Here is a 17,461-nt window from a genome sequence, read left to right as displayed (position 1 = left end):
ACCAACTAGCCCAACTGTCAATTTTATTCCTAGGACCATCCTTGACGCCACCGGGAGAAAGCTGTGCTCGCCCGCGGAGTGAGCAGTGTGTCGGTGGTGCACAACGCGTGCAGCGAGGCCGGGTCTCAAAGTAGGCCTATGCTCTTTCCGTCCGGCGCTATTCATCGAACACCGGCACATTCTTCGCCGTGGGACATAACGCCAGTGTGGACTTCTCTGTGTACCGATCTCTACAGGCCTCCGAACTGACACTCACCACCCACGAATCGCCGAAGCAACCAGCTCGTATACGCTCTACTGCAACGTGGCAGCCACAGCAGACTGAAGTAGGCAAATTCCTAGCTACTCCTCTCTGAATCGGAGGGCGCTACCAGCGCCATCACCTTCGGACACGGCTGTATCGGCTCCCACCACTTCACTGGATTTCTCCGGAGTTCCGCTTAGAGCCACTACCTCTCCTTTACAACAAGTCAGCGCACCTACTGCGACTCCCACTGCACCAACATCTCTTCTTCCAGAGGCGAGGCAACGAAGAACGAGCGACGTGCAAGACCCACCACACAGCAGTGCCAAGCTAAGCCTACCGTCGGGCCCGCGCCAGGTGCCGGCGCGGGGACCTGCTCGAGGAACACCCTCTGCTCGAGCCACCGCCGACGTCACTGCACGCGCCACTCCATCCCCAAGCGCCGTTACCATGGAGACCCCCCAGCCATGCATACTGTGGGAGCGTCTGCGCCGCTGGTGCCGCAGACGCCGGCGAACTCGCTCGTTCTTACCATGCAGCCCCCCGGACCACAGACGCAAGAAATCAACGGAGTGGCGTAGCCATGGAGACAGGTCCGGCTCTACACGCTTCTCAAGAATCTGTGCCGTCGATGCCGCAAGCGCTGATAAACTCAGAAATGTTCCCTGTGCTGCCATGCGGACCACACACATCACAGAACAACTAACAGGCCAGGCACACATCAATATCGTCTAATGGTAGAACCTTTCAACCACCAACGCAACGCTTAAAAATGTTCTGCACGATTGTAGTGAAGTTTGACGGTTACGTCAACATCACCCAGCTTAACTTCAGCGTGCTCTGCCAAGGCCTTCAAACCGCAATACAGGCCTCATCGTCTGAAAAAGCCGACACGTACACCAAATGACGGGAAAAACAAAACCTCATCGTTGTCGATACTTCCCGCGCAACCGTCGCTCACAATCTCCTTCACTGCTGCAAGGTATCCATCAGTGGCACAATCTACCAGATACGATGCCACCATGCATTTGACAAAAGCTATTCCAGGGGAGTCATTCATGGGATTTACCCGGTCATTACGCAAGAAACTCTCAAAAGTGAGCTGAACATTCCAGGCAGAACGATCGCCAACGTACGAAGGCTTGGCAACACCAACTCCATACTCGTCATAGTCGGAGGGGCAGAACACCCGAAACATGCCCGGCTGTTCTCTGGGATATATAACATATACACAGAGAGACGGAAGGCCGACCAATGCGTCAGCTGCCAAGAACTCGGACACAGAGTGGATGTGTGGCCCAATCGCACGACTTTCACCCGCTGCCCTCACTGCAGCAAAAAGATCTCCCTTGCACAAGACGCACCTGATCAGACCCAAGAGTGTGAACAGTACTGTTTCTTGTGTGACCGTCATGACCACCCCCCACGTCACCGAAGTGCGACCGAAAAACTGCTGTTAACGAGCCACGCAATCAACGCGGGTGGAGTTCGACATCTAAATCAAACTACAAATATCCCAGCAAGGACTTGATTGAGTGGCCGCAGCTTGCTCCTGTAACACTGCAAACATTCAACCGTTCTGCAGCCTTGCAAGACAGCAGTGCAACGCCCAACAACGCTCCTAACAAATGACAGAAGCCGCAGCTGAAGCCGCAGCAGAAACAGAAGCAGGAGCAGAAGCAGAAACAGGAGCAGAAGCAGACACAGGAACAAGGCACCACCAAAGCACGAAAGTCAACACATCGGAGGGGCACACGGAGCATCCACTGCCAGGATGGGACTCCAACTGACACCCAGTATACGGGCAACAAAAAAAAAGGCAGTCCCAGAAAGGTTTCAAGAAACCACGCTTCAGACGACAGCAGCACCCCTATTCTCAACCACCAGGGTACAGTGGCAAGACCAGCGCTCCGGACCGGCCCCACCTGCACAGGTGAGCCACGTAGGCCTCCCGAACACGCATGACGCGCACAACTCACACTGCGCACACACGCCGACAGACGTACGTCAGTTAGTACATGAAATCTTTCTACAAATTATCCCATCCCTTCTACAGCAAGCCATCCAACAGGTGTTTCAACAAGCTTTAGCACATCTCAGGGCACGTTTCACACACCTAGACTAGAATACACACTCGCCTCCGCTTCCCCACCCATACATAATGGCCAGTAATAGCGTAATAGCGCACAAACCGACATAAGCGTCTGGCACTAGAATTGCCGCACCCTACGACTCAAGAAGACAGCATTTAACAACTATGTGGCCGAACACTCCCCCGTTGTTATCCCACTACAGGAAACCAATGGGGAATATAAATTGCCAAGATATGAATCATACACGCAACCCAGTATCATCACCAAGAACCGCGGCCATCAATCCCCCCAACCACCCCGCACGCAAGTTGTAGTTTACGTCCGTCGGGATATCACAGCCACGCAAATAGACACCACCACACTCAACGACACCGGAAAGGAACGCGTTTGTGTTCGCATCCGTCTTTGCAGCAGCACCCTCCTTCTATTAGCAATCTACTGGCTCCCGAAGCAGGACTCAAGTGTCTTAACAGATTATTCAAATTTTCTGAGTAAACACAGGCGATCCCAACATCCTTTTTGTAGGTGACTTCAATGCACCACATTTTCGCTGGGTTTATGATCGCCAAACCTCTCTGAGGCCGAAGCTGGACGGTTTCATGCGTACGCAACGAGTTTCGCTATTCAACTACACTCTTGAACACACCAGGCGGGGAAACCGTAAACAACAAGACTATAACCCGGACCTAGCCTGGTATAAAGGACAGATTCCGGCAAGTTGGCATAACACAGGCCAGGATGGAGGAAGCGACCACTACATCTGCTCCGGCACATTCAACACAAGAATAAACGCCGCACAAGAAAGATAGGGCGTAAGACGCAAATCATTGACTGGGAGAAAGGTCGCATGAAGATGGACACATACTCAACCCTGGACAGTATGGACGAGTTGATAAGTAGCCTCCGCTCTTGTACGGGCGAGTTTACGAGGCTTATTTCCTGTACAAAAAACTTTCCTTTCATAGACAGACATCTTGTCACTTTGTGGAATGACCGCAAGAAAATAGTTGCAAGACTCCGAAACAGCAAGGACAACATCCACATTCATAATGAGTTGGCCGCACACAACCAAGTTATTCAGACCTAGGCTGATGACCTGGCGCGACGCAACTGGCGCGAAGATACTTATATTTGGAAGATACTTAAAGGTCTTCTGGGGCACTCAAGACCACAGCATACCTTGACGAAAATCCAGCTTACCTCACAACTTGGGGATGAACGGTTACGGGAAGTGTTATGTTTACCCACAAACGACAGTGCAGGACCTACCGTATTACACGGCTCACAGTATTTCTGGCATGGAATCTGATTTTGCAGTATGTCAGGTTCGGGACAATATTAACAAGATAACGAAAAACTTTCGATGAGACTAAGTTCTATTGCTCCAAACCACCCAAAATAAACACAGCAGAAACAGATACAGTGATGAGGAAATAACGAAAGATGAGCGTGGCTAACTATTGGCAAAACGTTACAGTCCAAGCAAAAGTATAGAAAGTACGTGGTTTGTCACCGATAATGGTCCACCGCACCTCACTTCCCGGAAGCACAGTCAGGGCGTGACATCTCGTGGCTGGAGGTAGGGCAACGCGCTCCGAGCTCCCGTCGCTGAAGAGCCGACGCAGCTGTCTTGGAACGTCGCTGCCGATGTCCGACACAACAACTTGCTTACGGGAGAGGGCGTCAGGTGCTTCGATGTGAAAGACCTCTTGGACGTGACCCGGGTCAGGGCACACGGCCGCCATCGTTCCGGTCTCTCTTCACTCTCGGTCTTCTTCTTCGGCTGCTTCTACCGACAGCTGCTGTCGCTGGCCGCGTCCCATTCGCTGGTCGCCAAGGCAAACTCGTGCCGTGGTCGCGAGCCTTCTGCGCCGTAGCCGGTGTCGATGACCTTCGCGGCGCGTGCTTTGCGTCTTCTTTGTTGTCGTCTTCTTTGGGCGTTTGTTGTGGTGTTAGCCTTTCATGTCATACGATTCCTTCGCATGACACGACCCCCGCTTAAGCACTTTTTAGTCGAAAAATGTCTTTTCACAGTCCTACACACGCAGTTCTGGTAACGAACCCTCACATAATTGCACTCAAACACATCCCACGATAATACATCCTAGACAGATTTCCGGTATTCTACGCGCGGCTCAGGTAATCGGTACCAATATTGTCTGCACCCTTAATGTGTTGTACTCGGAAGGAAAACTCCTGCAGCGTTAAAGCCCAGCGTAGTACGCGGGATTTCTCCATTTTAGCGTTGTTCAAATATAGCAATGGCTGATGGTCAGTCTGGATGATAAAGTGTGTGCCATACAGATATAAGCGACACTTCTGCACTGCCCACACCAGCGCTAGGCATTCGCGTTCATTAGCAGAGTACCTGGTATCCCTGGGTAGGAGTCTCCTACTCGCATATATAACTGGGGGTAGGGTGCCTTCGTGTTCTTGCATTAGGATAGCCCCCAGGGCAGTTGCTGACGCGTCTGTGCGCACCACAAACTCCTTGGAAAAGTCCGGGTCCCTCTATACCGTGAGGGGTGAGAGTGCTAGCTTTAACATATGGAAGGCATCTTCACAGGTGGTGTCCCACACGACCTTGTTAGGCATGTTCTTTCGCGTTAGCGCTACCAACGGTTCAGCTAGTATCGCATAGTCGTGAATAAACTGTCGCTAGTAGCCGGCTAGCCCGAGAAAGGCGGGGACTTGCTTCTTGGTTTGTGGCCGTTCGGCCTCTAGCACTTTCCTCATCGTCGCAGGGAGGGGTTCTACCACTCCGGAGCCGACTATATGTCCGAGAAACCCTATGCTTGTTGAACCTATCTCGCATTTCTCTGGCTTTAAGTTTAGGCCCGCTGCTGATAATGCCTCACAAACTTGGTTGAGCGCGATTACATGTCTTCCCAATTATTAATGGCAACTAACACGTCATCAATGTAGTGGTGAACATTGGGAATCCCTTCTAATGAACGCCTCATGAGCCGCGTGAAGACAGCTGATGCGGTCTTGATGCCGAAGGGCATAAACCGGAGCTGGTAGTGGCCCGAAGTCGTTGAGAAGGCGGTTTTCTCTTTCGACGACTCTGTTAATGAAACCTGCCGGTATCCTTTGACAACATCAAATTTTGAAAAGTAGCGTTGCTTGCTTACTTCAGCGAAAACCACATCTGTTCGGGGGATAGGTTCCCCGTCGGCTACCAGCACGATGTTCAGCCAACGAAAGTCAATGCGTATGCGGTAAGACCTATCAGGCTTCTTAACCAACACTAGAGGGGAATTATAGGGTGACGTTGACTTCTCAGCAATGCCCAATTTCAGCATTTCTTGTACTTCTGCTTCACCTATTTCTTTAAGGGCGAAAGGTAATGGGTACTGGGGTGTGCTCACGGGCACGTCCGTCGTTAGTTCGAGATGGCAGTGCACCAAGGAAGTTTGACCGGGTTTGTTTGAGAAGAGGTTGTTGTGTTTCTTAAGTATTTCCCTTATCTGGAGTTGTTCCTTTGGGGTGAGATTCTCAGAAATTGCTACATCAACTCTGCGTTGTTCCTTCACGTCGACCGTAGGTAGCGCTTTTTCAGCCTCATCATCGTCCACTGCCACAAAGGCTGCGACGATCTCACTTCTGGGCCCTGGGTCACGTTCTTTGTACGGTTTCAGCAGGTTGAGATGTACAAGCTGTTTCTTGTGTCCCAGATTCAGTAAGTAGTGCACTTCGTTCCGTTTTTCAATCACCGGAAACGGCCCTTTCAAGTGGAGCAGCAGTTTGTTGTGGCTTTTAGGCACAAGTAACAGCGCCTTGTCTCTAACCTTGAGCTGCCGACGTGAAGAGCGCATGTCATAGTGCCCTTTTTGGTTCTTCTGTGCTTCCCTCAGTCTTTCATGGGCAAGCTTTGTCGTCGCTTCTAGGCGCTCTCTCAACTCGAGGATGTACGGATAGGTTGTCTTGATTTCACTGCTGATTTGTTCTTTTGTCCCGAGCTCTTTCATCAGCGTGAGTTATCCGCTGACGTGCCTACCATATATAAGCTCGAACAGTGAGAATCCCAGACTTGACTAGGGGACTTCACGATAGGCAAACAAGGGGGGAGCCAGATAAGCGTCCCAGGACTTAGGCTTCTCTTGGCACATCTTCTGCAGCATCTGCCTTGATGTTCCATTGAGGCGCTCCACTAACCCATTGCACATAGGGTGGTAAAGCGTTGTATGTAGCTGTTTCACTGATAGCAGATGGTTCACCTCCATCATGAGGTCCGACGTAAATGTTGAGCTTCGGTCGCAGAGAATCTCTCTTGGGAATCCGACCCTTGAGAACATCTTCAACAGTCCTTCGGCAACAGATGCCGTTGTCTTTAAGGCTACAGCGTCAGGGTATCGGGTGGCGGAGTCCACCAAGGTCAGAATGTACCGCTTGCCAGAACTTGACGTGCGTGACAAAGGGCCTATGAGGTCGACTGTGACCCGTTCAAATGGTGCATTTATAATAGGCATCTTGCCCATGGCGACCCGCTGTATCTTTTCCTTCAGAATGGTACGTTCGCACTCGTCACACAAACTTACGTACCACCGAACGCCTTTTTGAATACCGGGCCAATAAAAGCATTCCAAAATTCTGTCAGTGGTTCTCTTCGTGCACTGATGACCCGATAGCAGTCATTCGTGTGCGGCGCTTACACTTCTGGGCCGCAGGGGAGCCGGGGCGACCACTTGCCTACATTCTCTTCCAGACGCCCAAGCGTATCGTCTGTAAAGTATTTCCTTGGACAGGTAGAATCCCTATGTCTTACCCTTGCCATGGAATTCTCGATCGATTTGCTGGAAACATCGTTTCAGCGTCGGGTCTTCAGCTTGAGCCTTCTTCAGAGTTTCTTTGGTCACGTGGAGTTTTCCTGTGTCCATGGGAGCGCGTACATTTCGGCAACCGGACCTTAAGACACCACAGTATCCGTTCTATGCGGGTTGAAAGTCTTGAAGTCATCTGCACGTTCCCAGCTAGGGTCAGGGTCGTTTGCGTCTCGTACTCGTTGCCGAAGACAACGTCGTATATGGGTGAGTCCATCCGCTTGGCCACAATTGTTCCCGAGAAAAACGGTGAGGATATGGTCACTAGCGCCTCCGGGAGAGTAAAAGAACTACCGTTGACCAGAGTAACCGTACTCTGCCCTCCGGTATAAGCCCGGGTCGGAACAAGGTCCCTTCGCACAACAACTGTGTTGCACCCGGTATCCCGAAGTACACGGACCACTTCTCCATTGAGAATGCCTGTCATGATAGGCATGTTCATGCTCGTAGTAGGCCCGCGAGTGGCTTCATTCACGGCACTGATCACGTGGCTGTCGGTTGCCTCGGGGACTGTGGAAGGTTCGAGAGTTGGCTCCTCCGATCTGTCGGGCTCTACCCGCAGACAAGACAACTGACCGGCAAAAGGAATTTTCCTTCAGCACGACTTCGCGTCATTTCCATTTGAACGGCATTTCTAACAAAACAATGGCGTAGTTCTTGATCGGCAATCAAATGCCCGGTGCCCTTGTCGCCCACACAGGAAAGATTTGTTTCCAGTAGCAGGAGTAGATTCCTTGTTTGAGCTGAGCTTAGCTATTGTGGATGCGGTAGCTTCCTTACAGTCTTCTCGGAACCACAACACATTAGCCTGATTCGGGGCCTCCATAAAGTTATCCGCTGCCATGGTTGTCGCCGAAAGCGTCTCGCACTCTCGTTCCCAGATAAAAATAGCCACCTTCTTATGACAGTTGGCTATGAACTGTTCAGTGACAACCAAGTATGCGAGATCCTCTAAGGGCCTTTTTATGGCTGCCAGCTCGATCCACCTTTCGAAGTAACCTTTTAAACGGGCGGCGTACTGCTTTGCAGTCTCTTCATTTTCTGGCTTCGATCCGCGAAACCGCTCTCTGTAGCCCTCTACAGTTAAGCGAAAGCGCTGGAACAAGGAGAGCTTGACGTGATCATAGTCAAGAGACTCTTGGGGCTAGAGGCGGCCGTATGCCTTCAACGCTTCTCCTGTGAAACACGTGCTCAGCGCAATGGCCCATTTCGATTTAGGCCAGCCCTGGCTCTGCGCTGCACATTAGAACCGTTTAAGGTACGCGTCCAGGTCGTCGCGAGTATCCTCAAACGGGGGAAGAAATTTGTGCGCGCTGAAGCTTGGCGGGGTGGCAGCCTGAGCCTGACCAGTGGTTTCTCCCACGCCATCTGTTTGGGCCCCTCTCCTCGCGTTGAATTGAGTGCCACCAAGCGAATCCGCAGCTGCAAATTGCGCTCTTCGACTTCTGCACGAGCCCGCTCTTGCTTGGCTTTCACCCGCTCGTGCTCCCGTTCTAACGCTCTTTCGTCGCGTGAGCGCTTCTGCTCTGCCTGGATCCACTGCCTCAGTTCCTCGCCACTCAAGCCCAAGCGTTCGCCCATGGAAATGAGCTCCCGTATGTCCATTTCGCGTTCGGTTTTTTTAAGGGTAATGCCAAATGAACTAGCCTCGTCCTGCCGTCGACGCCAATTATTGTCAGGTTCGGGACAATAATAACAAGAGAACGAAATACTTTCGACGAGACTAAGTTCTATTGCTCCAAACCACCCAAAATAAACACAACAGAAACAGATACAGTGATGAGGGAATAACGAAAGATGAGCGTGGCTAACTATTGGCAAAACGTTACAGTCCAAAGAAAAGTAGAGAAAGTACGTGGTTTGTCACCAAGAATAGTCCACCGCACTACACTTCCTGGAAGCACAGTCAGGGCATGGCATCTCGTGGCTGGAGGTAGGGCAACGCTCTCCGAGCTCCCGTCGCTGAAGAGCCGACGCAGCTCTCTTGGAACGTCGCTGCCGATGTCCGACGAGACAACTTGCTTGCGGGAGAGGGCGTCAGGTGCTTCGTAGTGAAGGACCTCTTGGACGTGACGCGGATCAGGGCACCCGGCCGCCAGCGTTCCGGTCTCTCTTCACTCTCGGTCTTCTTCTTCGGCTGCTTCTCCCGACAGCTGCTGTCGCTGGCTGCGTCCCATTGGCTGGTCGCCAACGCGAGCTCGTGCCGTGGTCGCGAGCCTTCTGCGCCGTAGCCTGTGTCGATGACCTTCGCGCCGTGTGCCTTGCGTCTTCTTTGTTTTTCGTCTTCTTTGGGCGTTTCTTGTGGTGTTGGCCTTTTCTGTCATACGATTCCTTTGCATGACAAGTAACAGAACAGTCTTTAGCACTGTCATACATGACCAAAAATACTGCTCCTGGATCGGGCGGTATCAGCTACGCCATGTTACGAAATCTTTCGGACGACCAACAAATTATACTCTGGGAAGTTTTTAACGAAGTATGCCGCAGTGGGAATGTACCAGCACAATTCAAAATCGCCACCATCTGCGTCATCCCGAAACCTGGTAACGACCGCATTCCATTTCGAGTCTGAGGCTAATTTCACTAACATCGTGCGTCGGAAAAGTATTGGAGAAAATGGCCCTAAACAGGTACGAATGCACTTAGAACAACAAGCCCATCTGCCACCAACGCTTTTAGGATTTCGTCGCCACGTCTCGACCCAAGACGCAGCACTGTTGATCAAGCAGGATGTCTGCTTGCGGGGAAGCAAAACGCAAACCCGCACCATAGTGGGATTGGACGTCCATAAGGCGTTTGACAAAATCAAACACCCAGAACTTCGGGAGAAAGTATACAGCACCCAACCAGGCCAACGCTTGTCACACTACATACGCAGCTTTCTTGCCGATTTTCAAATACAAATTCGTCTAGGTGCTCCCAAACTACCCCGTCAATTCACTCGCTCACGCGAGGCACGCCACAAGGGGCTATACTCTCGCCTACTCTCTTTAATGTCGCACTCAAGGATCTCTCACCGCAACTAGACGAAATCCCCGGGCTCATGCATGCTATCTACGCGGATGACGTGATGCTGTGGAGCAAACAAGGAAACCCTGGCGAACAGCGAGAAATCATCCAGCAAGGTATCAACGTTGTCACAGCATGCCTTGACTCTCTTGGTCTTAGATGCTCCCCAGAGAAGAGTGAATATATAGTAGTTTTGGAAGACCAAACAAAAACAGGAGAAGAAACACGACGCCTCATTTAACACACGGTCAATGGTCAACCAATACCTCGAAAGCCGCACTTACGCATCCTGGGATTCTACTGGCCACAGAACGGTAGAGCAGACGTATGGGTGCAGCGGACACTACAGCAGATAAATCATATCACAAATATGTTGAAAAGGATTTCTCACAAGATCGATGGCGTGAAGGAAGCAGAACTCAGACGCATTACAGAAGCCCTTGTATATACCCGGATCATGTACGGGCTTCCATACATGCGTGTCACGGAACATCAATTCCGCCAAATCAATAATATATTGAGACGCATAACACGCATCACGCCCGGAGTCCCCAGCTATGCTGCGAGTACTTTTGTCGAACGCACCGCCATATTAAACACATTAACTGACCGACTCATCGTGCACCAAGAAGCACAGTCTCATCGTCTTACATCATCTAAACAAGGTCGCGCCGTGCTGGAGCTTATGGCGTACAACACTGCCAACATACCCGTCATGCCACTCACCGCACTACCATGGGGCGCCGACCCATTTATCAAGGTAAAACGTATACCTAAGCATATGGCAATGCGGTCTGGGCTCCATTCCCGAAGAGGACGCCGCATGACGAGCAGAACGCACCCGCATACAGCAACCCACCGATTCACTTTCTTACCATGCCGCCGCCAGCTTTACCGCTGGCAAAGTAGTCATTGCAAGCATAGATTCCTCTGGCAATGCCGTCGTTAATCATCACCACGACGTCCCTTCTGCGGGGACAGCGGAAATGATGGCCATAACGCAAGCCATTACTCAACATGACCACCAATCAGGAAGCTTTGTCATTCGCTCTGACTCCCAAGCAGCCCTGTGGGCTTTCCTTCGCAACGAACTGCCTCCAAACATACGATCTGCGCTAGCTGAGTATGGACAGCGCCATCCTCATATCTCAATTACTTTAGAATGGACCCCAGGACATTCTTCTTCCTTAGGCAATGCTCGCGTCCACGATAAAGCCTCAACGGTCTGGTGTTCCAAAACTTCCCAGGCCTGGCCCGAGACCTACTTCCCGGCAGAGGACAGGAAAGAGCGCCTTCAGGAACGAAGAGCGTATATGAAAACACTCCGAATAGGCAACCTGATTCTCTTCCGAGGACGTACACGACACTCCTAAGGCAAGCACAAACACACTCCCTACCAAACGACTACACTCTGCATCAAATACAGAACAATCCAAGCAGACCACATTGCCAAGTGTGCGGCTCCATTCCCATAAGCACACACACTTACTGGACATGTCCGAGAGCCCACACACCGCAACGTCGCTCACTACCTCATCACATTTTCTCCTGGGAGGCCTGGGTTGCCCACCTCGGCAAGAAGACCTCTTCGTGGACAACTCTCCTTCAGCACCTGCTCACCATCAGGGGGGAGGTTGTTTAATCTCACCCTCCTAGAGCGCGTACCCGGACATGGGTCGTATTCATAAACGTTTACTCTCTCTCTCTCTCTCTCTCTCTCTCTCTCTTTCTCTGAGTCTTGGAAATATTGTTTTCGCGGTTTCCGTTCCTGGCCGTTAGATTGTCTTTTGAAGAGATTGCGTCCGTTTGTGTAGAAGCAGTAGCACGGGTCATGGCCATTCGAACGATGCTTCTCTCCATAATTTTATTACAGACGCTGTGCTCCATCGTAAGAATGTCCGCCCGGAAGGTGCCGAGCTGATCCATGTTGTACCTGGGCACCTTCGTTAGCGTGTACTCAAGAGGTTCCACAACCTTCCAACAGCTGGTCATTTAGGAGTTTCCAGAACGTCCGACTGTGTCCACAGCGTTTCTTCTGGCCAGGGCTTTACGTCTCCATTCGCCGTTACGATGGTGCAGGCGAAAAGTACCAACATCCGAAAGAACCAACGACGTCGCCCACCGGCACTCTTCAGCTACTGGACATAACGTTCAAACCGTTTTGCCGGGTTGGTTTGGGTCTGCTTGATCCCTTTCATTAGGCTACGGAATGAAATGGGTGGATTGTGGTGGCCACTTAATGCGATACTCAACGCAATAACACGGGCCCTTTCAACCAGCTGCCCTACGGATGTGGCACATTTTCTCCTATCCGACGTGATGCTACACCATGGTGCTCCTCGCCAGCCACTGAATCATCGCGGACGAGACATACCGCCGCTAGTAGCAGATGACATGATCCGCTTCTGCTCAACCACGCACGAACTTAACGACTTCCTATCAACTTCAAACCAGCTGCGTTAACCGGAGTTTACCAGCAATGCTTTTTATGTCCGTGTACGATGAACAACGCGAAAAGGACATTGCTTTGCCCTACATTTCACTCCCATATGACTCGGCCCGCAACGACGCTGCCGGATTTTCTCCTTTCGACCTCCTCTTCGGTCAAGAGTTGACCTTACCCCAGGACGCTTTACTCGATCAAACCACGCCTCCTGTCATCGCCCGGGCTGACTTCGCCCGAAACATGGCGCGCACCAGATCACTTCATCCCAGGATACCCAAAAGTCCCTTTACAATCGACGCCACAGCAACCGCCACTTTATGCCCACATCCCTCGTGCTTCTCTGGTGTCCTGCACGCGAAGTGCGGAGTTCTGAAAAGCTTCTCACCCGTTACTACCGGCCCCTACCATGTCCGGCGCCAAGTGACTGAGATTATCCCTATCATTCTGTCCGACTCAACCCACCCTCCGAAAACTGACATCGTCCGTATCTTCTGTTTTTTAAACCCTACCGTTCACAGCCTATAGTTCTATACTGCCCAGTACTGGGACTGCGCTTTCACGCATGAGGGGACAGGTTCTTTACGAGGCATCTGATACATTCGCTATTAACAGGGCGTAAGATGCGGTATCCGGAAGTGGGATCACCATCAGGAGGGAAGATGAAGAGGACGCTGACTTAGACGCGCGCGTAGTTCGGTGTTTTGCTTCAGTGTCGTTCGTGTTTGTATTCGCCCCTTGTGTAGTGTCTTGACACTGGTTCCCACTTCAGAGCCTAGTTGGTATTCCATTACGTACAGTTCAGCGCAAAAATAGCGAAAAATTGCTGAAATAGACAAAAGACGCAGTTGTACCATATATTCACAAGAGTTCATATAAAATAAAGAAAACAGGTAGTAGGGAAGGTGGGGACGTCGTTTTAAAGCAAAGCTTTTTACCTCTACCCCCCCAGGGTTCTTTCGCGACCGTTGGTGTCACAAGAAAACTCCAGCGAACAAATAAAAGAATTTACTGGCACCGCCGGGAATCGAACCTGGAACTAATAGACTAACAAAGCGAGAGCCCGTTGTCTTACCGATTTAGCTACGAGCCCACGCGAAGACTGGGAAGACAGGTGGTGTACTCACCAAGCACATCTACGGGTTTACCCCCTGCGTTCTCGCTGAATGCCATGTGAAAGCGTCACGCGACCACTAACGCCCGTCTAGCGGAACTGTGCGCAACTTGCTCATGTGCTAAGAGTTACAAAAATTAAAGGAAGCTCACACCAAGACAAGGCATCTCACTTCTAGTACGCCAATGTGCTAAAGCCTGTGGTCTCCAGTGTTCACGTAAAAAATCACAGCTCCTTGTCGTCCGCCCTCACGCCAAACCAAGGAATACATTCAAATACTCCTCGATGGCCAGGCCATCACTCCAAGCCCCAGCATCAAGATCCTGGGCCGATACCTCGAGGCTAACACCATGAGTGACGTCTCCTTGCAGCGCCTCAAAAACAGCATTAATCAAATCATACACATGATCAGGCGAGTTGCCACCAAGAAGCGAAGCCTAAAGGAATCCGGTACCTTTCGATTAATTGAAGCTTTTGTCCTCTCGAGAGTTACTTACGTCAACCCCGTGTCTTCTTCTCGACAAGGAAGACATAGAGAAGGTTTATATAATGATTAGAAAGGCAGTCGAGCAGGCCATTGGTCTTCTCATGAGTGCGTCCACACAGAGGCTGCTTACCACGGGGCTCCACAACACGGTGGTAGAGCTGATAGAAGGCCATCTTTCTAACCAGAAGGTCCGACTCAGAACTGCGATGGGTAACCGCATCCTTCACCAGATTGGCTGGGCAGCCCAGAATGTCACTCCGCTTGACGTACTCCCAGACTCTTGGCGACTAAAACTAAAGATGCTCCCTTTGCTTAGAAATATGTACCCCTCACTTGACGAGGGTCACCGAAAAGCACGGGCTCAAGCGCTAAACACCACCCCCTGTGGGGATCATGGAGATATATACACAGACGCCTCCAAACATCGAGGGCAGCAATACGCCATCATCGTGGCTACCTCCAGAACCAACCTGCTTGCGTGTACCTCGCTTAGGACCCAAGAAATGACGGCAGCAGAAGAGGCAGCCATCACCTTGGCTCTCGCTCGACCAGGGGTTCGGAGGGTAGTCATGGATTCCCAGCAAGCCTACTGGAATTACCAGTAGGGTTGGGTGTCCTGACCTGCACTGCGCGTGCTAAAAACAACTCCCCAAATCTTCCATTCAGCTCATCTGGACACCTTCTCACGCTTCAATGGAGGGCAACAAATACGCCCACCCACCAAGCCTGCGCTTTTACCTCCCGTGCTATGGAGCTGCACGAAGACAGTCACCCGCTTGTCACGTTCAGCGAGATAACCCAGCATTATCGCCTACTGAGACCGACCATACCTTCGCCTTACCCTGACCTTTCCAGAGAACAACAAACTACCCTGCCGCTCATACAATCCGGGCTCCTTCCCACAGCCTACGCGTCTTCACTTATTGTATCCAAGTCGCTACGACGCTGAAAGTTTATTTTGGTCAGAAGTAGGAACACTCCGCCCCGTAATCGGGGTGTGCGACTTTAGCCCTGAGCACCCTCCTCTCTTTCCGTCAACTACCCAACAAGAGCAATGGGAGATGCTGCTGTCCAGGCCCTCTTGACCTACCCTGCTTCAGCGGGTGGACAGAACACAGGCCGCGCGGACTGCATATGGGCCCCACAGAAGAAGGAATCACTCCCCAGGGCTGCACTCTGTGCCGTTCAGCAATCTGAACAGAAGTATTCCTTCCTCCTCCTCCTTCTATGCCGCAAATCTCGTCGCCTCCGTCCGCGGCGCAGAGACGGAGAAGACAGATCGTCTAACACCGGGTTGGAGATTACATTAATTTCATAAAAATACTTTCCACTCTTGTGCTACACCAATACAACCCAACCAAACACCGTTCATGCTTCATGCATTGATTTCACCTTAACAAGAATATCTCTTTGAAGTAATAAATGGTGTGGTTAAGTGCATTCCACTTATCTCTGGTTTTGCTATTTGTAGAGCGATGTGAGTGAATTTAAGTGACGTCGCATGGGTAATCGTTATGGGTGCCATTTACAGCTTTGCTTTCCAACCACATTCACAGGGTGGATTGGCGCGATTTTTTTTCTCTGCGCCTCACAAGTTGTTAAGGTTATGGTCGTGCACCGGCGCAAAATAAAAAAAAATCGCGCCAATCCACCCTGTGAATGTGGTTGGAAAGCAAAGCTGTAAATGGCACCCATAACGATTACCCATGCGACGTCACTTAAATTCACTCACATCGCTCTACAAATAGCAAAACCAGAGATAAGTGGAATGCACTTAACCAAACCATTTATTACTTCAAAGAGATATTCTTGTTAAGGTGAAATCAATGCATGAAGCATGAACGGTGTTTGGTTGGGTTGTATTGGTGTAGCACAAGAGTGGAAAGTATTTTTATGAAATTAAAATAATCTCCAACCCGGTGTTAGACGATCTGTCTTCTCCGTCTCTGCGCCGCGGACGGAGGCGACGAGATTTGCGGCATAGAAGGAGGAGGAGGAAGGAATACTTCTGTTCAGATTGCTGAACGGCACAGAGTGCAGCCCTGGGGAGTGATTCCTTCTTCTGTGGGGCCCATATGCAGTCCGCGCGGCCTGTGTTCTGTCCACCCGCTGAAGCAGGGTAGGTCAAGAGGGCCTGGACAGCAGCATCTCCCATTGCTCTTGTTGGGTAGTTGACGGAAAGAGAGGAGGGTGCTCAGGGCTAAAGTCGCACACCCCGATAACGGGGCGGAGTGTTCCTACTTCTGACCAAAATAAACATTCAGCGTCGTAGCGATTCGGATACAATAAGTGAAGACGCGTAGGCTGTGGGAAGGAGCCCGGATTGTATGAGCGGCACGGTAGTTTGTTGTTCTCTGGAAAGGTCAGGGTAAGGCGAAGGTATGGTCGGTCTCAGTAGCCGATAATGCTGGGTTATCTCGCTGAACGTGACAAGCAGGTGACTGTCTTCGTGCAGCTCCATAGCACGGGAGGTAAAAGCGCAGGCTTGTTGGTTGGGCGTATTTGTTGCCCTCCATTGAAGCGTGAGGGGGTGTCCAGATGAGCTGAATGGAAGATTTGGGGAGTTGTTTTTAGCACGCGCAGTGCAGGTCAGGACACCCAACCCTACTGGTAATTCCAGTAGGCTTGCTGGGAATCCATGACTACCCTCCGAACCTCTGGTCGAGCGAGAGCCAAGGTGATGGCTGCCTCTTCTGCTGCCGTCATTTCTTGGGTCCTAAGCGAGGTACACGCAAGCAGGTTGGTTCTGGAGGTAGCCACGATGATGGCGTATTGCTGCCCTCGATGTTTGGAGGCGTCTGTGTATATCTCTCCATGATCCCCACAGGGGGTGGTGTTTAGCGCTTGAGCCCGTGCTTTTCGGTGACCCTCGTCATGTGAGGGGTTCATATTTCTAAGCAAAGGGAGCATCTTTAGTTTTAGTCGCCAAGGGTCTGGGAGTACGTCAAGCGGAGTGACATTCTGGGCTGCCCAGCCAATCTGGTGAAGGATGCGGTTACCCATCGTAGTTCTGAGTCGGACCTTCTGGTTAGAAAGATGGCCTTCTATCAGCTCTACCACCGTGTTGTGGAGCCCCGTGGTAAGCAGCCTCTGTGTGGACGCACTCATGAGAAGACCAATGGCCTGCTCGACTGCCTTTCTAATCATTATATAAAGCTTCTCTATGTCTTCCTTGTCGAGAAGAAGACATGGGGTTGACGTAAGTAACTCTCGAGAGGACAAAAGCTTCAATTAATCGAAAGGTACCG

At 51.2% G+C, this 17,461-nt stretch overlaps 1 protein-coding gene across 4 annotated transcripts in view; it reads right to left on the bottom strand.

The window, feature by feature from the left end:
• Positions 1–17,461, bottom strand: part of LOC144176019 (multidrug resistance protein mrp-7-like) — a 367,249-nt gene that overhangs the window by 305,471 nt on the left and 44,317 nt on the right. Inside the window, exon 1 of one of the 4 annotated variants that reach the window (XM_077705125.1) lies at positions 3,870–3,941. The exons of the other annotated variants lie outside the window; for them this stretch is intronic. The gene's annotated coding sequence lies outside the window, so the exon portion shown is untranslated. Of the gene's footprint in view, positions 1–3,869; positions 3,942–17,461 lie in introns of those variants that run through there. 4 annotated transcript variants of the gene reach the window in all.

Source organism: Haemaphysalis longicornis, unplaced genomic scaffold (genome assembly GCF_048455015.1).
Source record: "Haemaphysalis longicornis isolate Haplotype H1 unplaced genomic scaffold, Haemaphysalis longicornis Haplotype H1 scaffold_3, whole genome shotgun sequence".
Taxonomy (NCBI): Eukaryota; Metazoa; Arthropoda; class Arachnida; order Ixodida; family Ixodidae; genus Haemaphysalis; species Haemaphysalis longicornis.
The sequence above is the reverse complement of the archived record's forward strand: the minus strand, read 5'-3'. Positions and strand labels throughout refer to the sequence as shown.